Source organism: Malaclemys terrapin, chromosome 12 (genome assembly GCF_027887155.1).
Source record: "Malaclemys terrapin pileata isolate rMalTer1 chromosome 12, rMalTer1.hap1, whole genome shotgun sequence".
In the NCBI taxonomy this organism is placed as follows: Eukaryota; Metazoa; Chordata; order Testudines; family Emydidae; genus Malaclemys; species Malaclemys terrapin.
In genome coordinates this window covers 13608279-13617917 of record NC_071516.1, presented here as the reverse complement: position 1 = coordinate 13617917, position 9639 = coordinate 13608279, and positions in this window count along the sequence as shown.

Genomic DNA, 9639 nt, shown 5'->3' with positions numbered 1-9639 from the left:
GTTGGAGTAACTGCAAAATTTCCTAAAGCCTGGTTGCAGTTGGATTAATTTTCCTCTTGGCTGTTTTGCACTTTAAATTGCTCTTTTGTCCTATTCCAAAGCTTTTGATTAATGCCCAGGCAGAGCACTGGAAAATACGGGTATATTTCTGCTACACGTGTCCATTAGTAATACCATACTTAATCTCTCCGCCAGAGTATGTAAAAGATACTTTCCATTTCTGATTTCTTTGGTTCATTTCTTTTCTGTTTGGTGATTTTTCCCCTCTTCTCTATTTTCACAGCAGCCCTGTCACCAATGTCCTCCATAAATCCCTGTTTTGGGCTTCTTATATAAATTTCATCTGCAGTATTGTTAAGAGAACATTAATGCAATTTAAATTTCTGCCAAGGATTCTAAACTTCCCTGTTCATAAACCAGCTCAAACATGTCAAGGAAAATTTCCAAAGAAAGTCACTATGTTAAAACACATTACCTGCTCCTTATAGACAGGCCTGCCAGAGAAAATGAATTCTCTCTCTCTATCAGAATAGTTGTTTTTTCACAATGAGCCCAAGGTTAGTGCACATTGGTACTGTATTAAACTCTATCCGGCATAGAGACAGCTAGAACCATCAGTGTGAAATGTGGCATAGTTTGATAAAATACAGAGGGATGTTCCTCCCCATGGTAACCTCCGCAGGATTCTGCAATATGTTCCCCTCGCTCATAGTTTCTACTGACTACATCTTCCCGGTGGGAAGGGGATTTGGTTCCCTGGGGGCAAAAGGGGCAGTCCTTAACACCCCACAAAGCCTAGTATTTCATGGGGAAAGAGCTCCAACACTCAGGAGTCAGGCTTCTATTACTGCTGTTCACTGTCCCTGCTATGCAAAACCCTTTTACATCCCCACAGGGAAAGGACAGTGAAACACGGAAGCTAATACTGCTCTTAATATCTTTAACTTCTACTGTGTTTCCTGGTTGAAGTATCACCAGTACTGGCGGATATGTCTATACTTCGAGCTGGAGGTGTCATTTCCACCGTGGGTAGATGTATGTGCGTTAGCTTTGATTGAGCTATAGAGCACACTAAAACTAGAAGTGTGGCCGCACCTAGGTGGTGGCTATAATAGGCCAGGGGAGGCTAAATCCCTTGACACAGCTGCTGCCGGCGGATGCCTGGTTGCGGGTTTTGGAGGTTTGCACGGGGAAGTTTTTGCTTATTATTATGCCAATTGCAGGTTCCGGGGCGGGTGAGGAGACAGTATATGCTGTTCAGCTTCCTGGGTTCATCAGTAATCTCCCAGGAGTCCACATACGGTATGAACAGCACATACCGTTCCCTCAGCTGCCACAGAACCTGCATGGTGCATAGCAAAAGCTCAGGTTCTTCAGGAAGAGATAAGAGCTTTTCCCACCGGGCGACTTGGGGTCTCAGGAGGGGAGGCAAGGTGTGGCTGGGGCGGCTCCAGCTAGCCCGGGGCTCCTCTCGCCACGGGGGGCTAGGGGGTGCTCAGGGCTACAGCCACAAGGGGGGTTGGGCAGAAGGGGCAGGACTGAGGGGCTCCACCCACCACCCATGTAGCCGCAGCAGTGCAGGTCGGGCTACCTGCCCAGAGTACAATCCCATCCAGGACCCTCGGTACTTGGACAGCTAGCCCATCCCACAGCTCCTGCCACGGCCTCCAGGCTACTATTTTTAGCATGCTAGCTCAATCAGCCCATGTTACATGTGTACCGAGCTGGAAATTACAGCTTCAGCTCCAAGTGCCGACATACCCAATGGCTGCTCCTTGACTCCACCTGATGCCATCCCAAGACTTGTTCCCTGACCAACCACAGGGAGTCAGTCCCAAGTACGGCAGAGGCCTTTAACAGAACCCCTTTGGACACTTACCATAATGTTGGTTGTGTCATTAAATGTCATAATAGTGTACTAAATCAGGATGGAGCCTCAACTACCTCATCCCCTACAAAGTAGTGCAGCACATGACTTGTTAACTTGTACTGCCTCTGCCCAAGTTGTACCTGTTCTATAAATCAAGCATTGTCCCAGTGTTGTTGTAAAATATGCAGTTAAATATTGCACTCCATAAAGCACAAGTTAAGGACTCAGAAGAATTATTGATACAAATGAGAGCAGGATCTGCTTCTTTTTTATTATTATTTGGGAGCAGTAAAATATAGCACCTGTTGGCAAACTGTTTGTATTCATAGTCCTTATCACTCACATTTATCATTAGCATCAATGGGGTTACTCACTCAATGGGTGCAAGGTTTATACGATTGGACCCATAATTAAAGACAGCTTAGATTTGACTTTACTGTCTTCTGTTATCCTCTTCATTCTGCTTACTCGTCCTGCTGTTGAGGAGCTGAAGTACTTTTTTAGGTCATGTGTGTTTGTCTTTTGTGCTCATTTTAAGTCATGTGAACAAAATTTACAATGTCACCCCATGCGGCTCAAAGACGTTCAGCCAATCTGTAGCCTTCACTCAGGGGCATATTAGTCAGGCTACTCCCTGAGTAAGGGCAGAAAGCCCAGCCTTTTATTTGAGGATATATTTTTCCAGGTACAGATTGGTCCATGCTGTGTATCTGAGGTTCGAGTGCAGTCTTTTACACATGCAGCAGACAGTGCCTGCTCTGTAAGAATTTAAGAGGGTGGGTTTTTTTATATTTCTTTTCTTTTATTATTATCCTCCAGTGTATGGTAGGTTATATGAAGTTCTTCAAATCATGGCTTAATATAAGCCTCAGAGTTATGTTTTTGTCTTGGCCAGTGAACCTAAGTTAATCTAATTTATCTGTTCTGGTTGATCTGGAAAGCTTCAAAAATGAACTCTGGCAAATGTAGTCAGAGAAGGCATGTAACAAAAGTTAATTTTGCTGTTAACAAATATCACTGTTGGTGAACAAAGATTTGTGTAAGTCAATTTGAGACCATGATATATATTATTTCATTGTTTTAATAGTTTGATAGGGATCTGTCTAGTTTGTAGTTGCTGTTCTAGCTGGGTCAGGGCCGCCCAAAGGATTCAGGGGGCCTGGGGTCTTCAGCGGCGGGTCCCAGGGCAGAAGGACCCCCCGCCGCGGGACTTCAGGGCACTTCGGCAGCGGGTCCCGGGGCGGAAGGACCCTCCACCACCGAATTGCCGCCGAAGACCCGGAGCGGAAGAAGCTACGGGGGCCCAGGCCCCACAAGAGTTTTCCGGGGCCCCCGGAGTGAGAGAAGGACCCCGCTCTAGGGGCCCCGAAAAACTCTCATGGGGGCCCCTGTGGGGCCCGGGGCCTGGGGCAAATTGTCCCACTTGCCCCCTCCCCCCCCCGGGCGGCCCTGAGCTGGGTTTCATAGACAGGGGCTGTTTCCATTTGAAAAAGGCAAGTAAAAGCACACAGCACTATATTAAATAGTTATTCTCAGTTATACTAAACTGGCTAGTATGTGCACTATTTACGTCTACTGGTTAACCAGAATTATTCAATTCTCTGTCATAGTCATTGTATTGCCAAGAGCTTATGGATAGTTACCCTTAGCGCAAGTTGACTTGTGCTTTTGGAGCAGGAGTATCTGAGTTCTGTCCCTGATCTCACCATAAAGTACTAAGTGTCTATGGTGACAACTACAGATTTGTTTTCCAGTCAAGAACCTAATGTTCCTTCTGCCTCCATCCAAGGGCCAGGGGCTACCAAAGAGCTGGTCCCTGACCTTCAGCATTGGGGATGGGTACCAAGTAGGTGTCACTGCCCCATACCCATCAGGAATTTTAGGGGGATGCAGGAAAACAGCCAGACTGCAGTCCTTCATGCCAAAGGGCAGAGGCAAAACATATCCCTCCCTAGTGAACAGCTGCTAGAATAATCATAGGGACTGAGAAGTTCCTGAAGTCTTGGAGTGCACTTGCTGGGGAGATCCTACTCCTGACTCCTCTGATCTAACCCCTTGCATTAAAGATTACCTTGCAGTCTGTACAATACTCATGCAGAGAGCAACAATAAGGTCCTTGTCCTTTGTGGAGACTAGTGCTCATTTGTATATTCATAGGGCAGTTCAAAATACTCCATTTTTTCCCTTAGTATTCTTAAGAAGTCATTGAGGTTCTTGGACTACCATAAAGATGCTATGCAAACTGTGACTTAAATAAATATCAGCACTCAGTTTCCAAGAGAAGTCCCACTCGTTTCATTAAATGTATCAAAATGTAGATGACAAATCAAACACTGCGAACATTAGATTACAGGTGCTATTTGCAAGGGGCTTTGGTTCTAACATTCTAATTTTTTGAATGTGTGTCTTAGTTCTCTCTTTACAGATTATAAAAACACTATCAAAATGTTAATTATTGCTTTTATGTGTATAGTTCTCATGTCTGAGGCATTTTTCTTTACAGGTGAATACTATATAATTAGATAATATGTGTAGCAACAGAGCTATGATCCTTGAAAAGGTTTGCAATGTCTGGATGGATAAGTCAGTAGCTTTCATGACAAATAAAAATCAGACAGATATTGCAGTGGTCAGAGTTTTAAGCAATTAATGTTAATCAATAGTAAATAAATATAGCTATAGACAGGTGAATGATTTTTCAACAGATCTGAACTTTTAATCCTTGAATCAATCACTAACTGTGTCTGCTTCACCGTCCTACTTGGGTCCTTTGTGCTGTGAGAACATCAGACAATCTCATAAAAAGTTTTGAGAACTATTGCGTTTTAGAATAAGGAGTGCTTACTTGTCATATACTGTCAGCCTCTCTCTTGTATTGACCTTTATTTCTGGAGAACAGGATCTTGTTTCTTAAGAGTTCATTGGCTCTCATGGAGCCTGATTCAGCTCCCAGCAAAGTGAATGGAAATGTTTCCATTGATATTGATGGGAGCGGGAAGGGCCCGGGCTATGTTTTTTTTTTTTTTTCTGGAGATCATCAGAATCCTGTTTAATACTATGGTTACTTGGCTGTATGCTGTGGGAGTGGTTCTGATGGGGGTGGCTTGAGTGCATGCTCAGCTCGGGATTAACTAATATCAAGTCTATTGCAAATATTTTCATTATTTTCTAGAGATGGCTCCAAACCAAAACCTTAGATCCAAAGCTCTCTCTCTCTCTCTCTCTCACTCACACACACACACACACAAAATCCCAAATACAGATCTGGATTTTACTATTATACATGAGTTGGGCAAACACACAACGCTGTGCTTTTACCCCAAAAAAGTTGAACTCAGAAACCATCTACCTTTGACAGATCTCCAATGTATTGTAACAAACTATAGTACAGTAAGAATTCCATCCACTGTATCTGAGAATCTACAGGTTCTATGCTTTCCTGGCTATCCAAATAGATTCATTACACAGATAGTCACCTGATAACTAACTGACAACTTTTTCTATCACTATATCTTTCTTTAAGAGAATATTGCATGAGGAATCTAAAATTGACTATATATTTAGCTGAGTGTGATCTGTGAAAGAGAAGTTTAAACCAGAGTTTGATAACTTAGTTTATTCAGAGCAATATGTTAATAACTTTACACACAGCCTAATGTTAATTGGATTATTCGGAAATAGAAACACATGTTTCTAACAGTTGGCACACTTTTGTCAGTGTATGAACAACAATGTTTATCTCTTTGCTAGTTTCCTGATTTCAGTATGAATAATTGAAACATTTTAGTACTAGAAACTCAGTACTTCATCTCAGGCCTAATTTAACACATTTCATTTTATTTTTAGACAGGAATGCAAGAAAACATCAAAATAATGAGACTTTGTAAGCCCGAGTTGTTTCTTCCAGTACTATTGAGAGTATTGCTATTGAGAAAACCTTGCCATTTTTCTATGCTGCCTTAATATTTCCCATTTTGGGCCACTCTTTTGGGTAAAGATCCTGAATCAGTTAATTTATTGTTTATATTCTGTAAGATGCAGGAGCATCCTCCGAGTCTCCTGAAGTCAATGGAAGTTGAGGACACTCAGTGTCTTACAGAATCAGGTCCATAGAACTACTTAGAAGTATCCAGAGAGCGTTCCCCCTATTTGTCAGATGCCTGCTGTTTCCGAGGGCAATCCCAAGTGACTGAATAATCAACAGAGACACATATTTGCAGTGTCTATTCTATTCAGCAAAGCTGTGCAAAATGCCATCATGAAACTCATTTGCTTTGGAGGTGTCACTGAAAACTCAGAGCTCAACCCAAGTTCACAAAGAGGATTCAGTGATTTTGAACAATTGCCATATGGAACTTGGGCTCCATCTATATTTGGGCCCTAGTCTCTGTCCAGCCTTGAGAACATGTCCTCTCCACACTAGGAGGAGAAACAGGGGTGAAAGTAACTTAAGGGACTTACCAGTACGCCGGAGTCCTGAGCGGGGGTGTGGCCTCAACCAGAAGAGGCGGAGCCTTTCAAGATTTAAAGGCCCTGGGACTCCGGCTGTGGCTGGGAGCCCCAGGGCCTTTAAATCACCCAGAGCTATCAGCTGCAGAGGCAGCTGGGAGCCCCGGAGCTCAGGGGTGAATTAAAGGGCCTGGGGCAGGGCTCCGGCAGCGATTTAAAGGGCCAGAGGCTCCGGCCACTGCGGAGAGCCCCGGGCCCTTTAAATCACCGCCGGAGCTCCGGCAGTGGAGCTCAGGCGGCGCTTTAAAGGGCCCGGGGTTCCCCGCAGGGGCCAGAGCTCCAGGCCCTTTAAATCCCCGCCCAAGCCCAGCTGCCAGAGCTCCGGCGGTGATTTAAAGGGGCGCGGGTCTGGCTGGAGCACCGGGCCCTTTAAATCACCACCAGAGAAGCCAGTCCGGTCCGGCACGGTTAGGGTTACCATACATCCAGATTTTCCTGGACATGTCCGGCTTTTTGGTCCTCAAATCCCCGTCCGGGGGGAATTGCCAAAAAGCCGAACATGTCCGGGAAAATACTGCTGGCATCCCTGCCCCAGTCCCCTACTTACCTTAGAGCGGCTCCAGCAGGCTGCGAGCTGCAGGCGGATTCCCCCATGGCGGCGGCAGCAGCTGCTGCTGCTCCCCCCAGACACCTCAGCTTTGTGTAGCTGAAGAGCCAAGCTGCCCAAGCGCTACCGGCTTCACAGTTCGCCGGGCAGCCCCCAGACCTCCAGACCCTGCACCCCCGGCCGAGCGCTTCCCCAGCGCAGCCGGAGTTGGGGTGGGGCCAGGGCAGGGCCGGGGCGGGGCCAGGGCAGGGGCGGGGCGGGGAAGAGGCAGGGGCGGGGAAGGGGTGGTGCCAGGGCCCCGTGGAATGTCCTCTTTTTTTAATGTTTAAATATGGTAACCCTAGGCACGTCATACCAGCTCTTGCCGGTACGCCGGACCGGACCGGACCAGCTTACTTTCACCTCTGGGGAGAAACCAAGAAGAATAAAATTTTATTTAATTCTGTTCTTAAAATCAACTTCCTTGCAAATATTTCTGTAGGGTAGTTGGTGCACTAAGGGGGGACTGGTGAAAGCCCTGGAGAATTGATTTGAATAAGCATGGATTTGCCTGCACTGTACACTTTATCTGCCAGGTAGTCCCAGACAGCTATATAAGAAAGTTGCGGCCTGATTAAAACCTATAACAAGTCTCCTGTCCTTCTTGCGGTATACCCAGACAATGGTGCTTTGATATGGTTTTGGCCCCATCCGAGATAAACTGGTCAGTTCGTACTGGGTTTTGTTTTGAGTTTGCAAAGCTCAGCAGGTGGAAATCTACACAAAGCAAAATACTAACAAAAGATTCACACCCCAGCAAACTAAAACCAAGTCTTCTCTGCAAAATTAGGATCTAAATCCAAACTACCTCACGGTTCAGGGACGTTTGGATCTGATGGTTTTGTTCCATTCTAATCTATTTTATTGAGATTCTTATTCAACACACATTGCCATGGTATGTACCTGAGCACCTTCACAGGACCTGTTATTCAGACAGTTATGGAGAGGAAGCTTAGATGTGGCATTCTGAGCAGGATCTGAACTTCTCCAAACCTCAGAGATATTGGGTTGCAGGATTTTGTTTCAGGCCCATTTCTATTGGAAATCAAAACAGCTGAGGTCAGTTCTAGTCATAGTGCCTCTTTGTTCAGAGGAACTATAATGATTTATAAATGGCCTCAGGGCAGCTTTACATAGTCACCATTTTCCTATTCTCCAACTGTACCTTACCCTTGACATGCCCTAAAATAACTGTCACTTTCAAGTTGCATTAAAGATTTCCAGTACTTTATTTAAACTTTCTTTTGCACCTGACAGCTCTCACTGAAACCCTACATTGTTAGTTTTCAAGTAGCTTACCTGACAAGTACTAAAGCTGAAATGTTTGTACCAGTAGGTAATGATTAGCAGGCCATACCCATAAATAATGCTGAACTGCAGGTATTTGTAACCCTGCTAAAAGGTCTGCAGACTTGGATACAAAACATGCAGAGACAGCCACTTCTGTCACAGCTGACTGACTAGGGTGAACTCTTTACACCACAATGACACCTACAGAGGAGCTACATTAAATATTTTTTACACTGTAATAGCTGTTTTCCTAGTATTGAACTGAATACTGTATCCCTAGCTCAAGATATGGCTGCTACCTGCAGTCAGTATTTATTCAGGCAACCATAGGATTGATTTTCGTCTTTAGTGGGATGTGAGGTAGGAAATATTTGATTCAGGGACTATGGACAGCCCACACTTTTTGTGCATCAAGTTTGTTTGTTTGCTATTTTTTTCCAGCATTAGATCACACTAAATCAGGAGACTTTGCAGTCTTTGGCTTTTGACTAGTATAAACTGTGAGCAGAATTTCGCCCCATATATGTGAAATACAATAAATTAACACTAGAGAAGCAACAACTTTGCCCCTTCCTGCAAATCCTTGGTTACACAAGTAGTACTTACTCATGCAAGCTGTCCTACTGTAGTTGAGGGAAGAGCTTTACATGTAGAAACTTGGAGGCTCAAGCCCTTCACTTAGAATGTCTATTTTCAAGTGCTTCATTTCTCAGCCATATACTCAAATTAGCATTGATTCTTCTATTGAATCGCCTTAGCTATTCTTTTTTTTTTTTAAAGAAAACAAAAAAGGAAATTTAAATATATTCAGTTTGGGGAGTTTGCAAATTTAGCTGGCTTTGCTAGATTCCTTGAACTGAATCACGACTGTATTGAGAACCACTAAACTGAATTTTCAGATTAAGGCATAGTTCATATGAACCTTCAGTTAAAGGGCATTGTGAGAATCCTCACAGAAAAATTCAAATGCTCATAACTTTAAAACATTTTTTCTTCAAACATGGCTCAATTTATTTTATTTAGTTTTAAGTAACAGTGGTCTCTAATAGACAAGGCTGAAACTTCTAGTTTCAGGCATATTTTTACTTCTGGGGACAATATTTTGATTAAAATATGTAGGAAAAATGTAGGTGGGATTGGCTTTTTTTTTTAATTTCAAATAAAACAAAACCAGCTGAATCATTTTGCAAAAGAAAGTCATCTTTTTGTACGACTCCAAGCATTAAAAGTTCATTCTAAATTTGACTTATCTGACTACATCAAGAGAATGAGAGAAAAATCGCTGAAATCAGGTTTACTGAGATGGGTGCTACTCAGGCCGGCTATAATATTAGATTAAATGAAAATATAGTTACCACCATAAGTGGCAGAGCAGTTTACTATC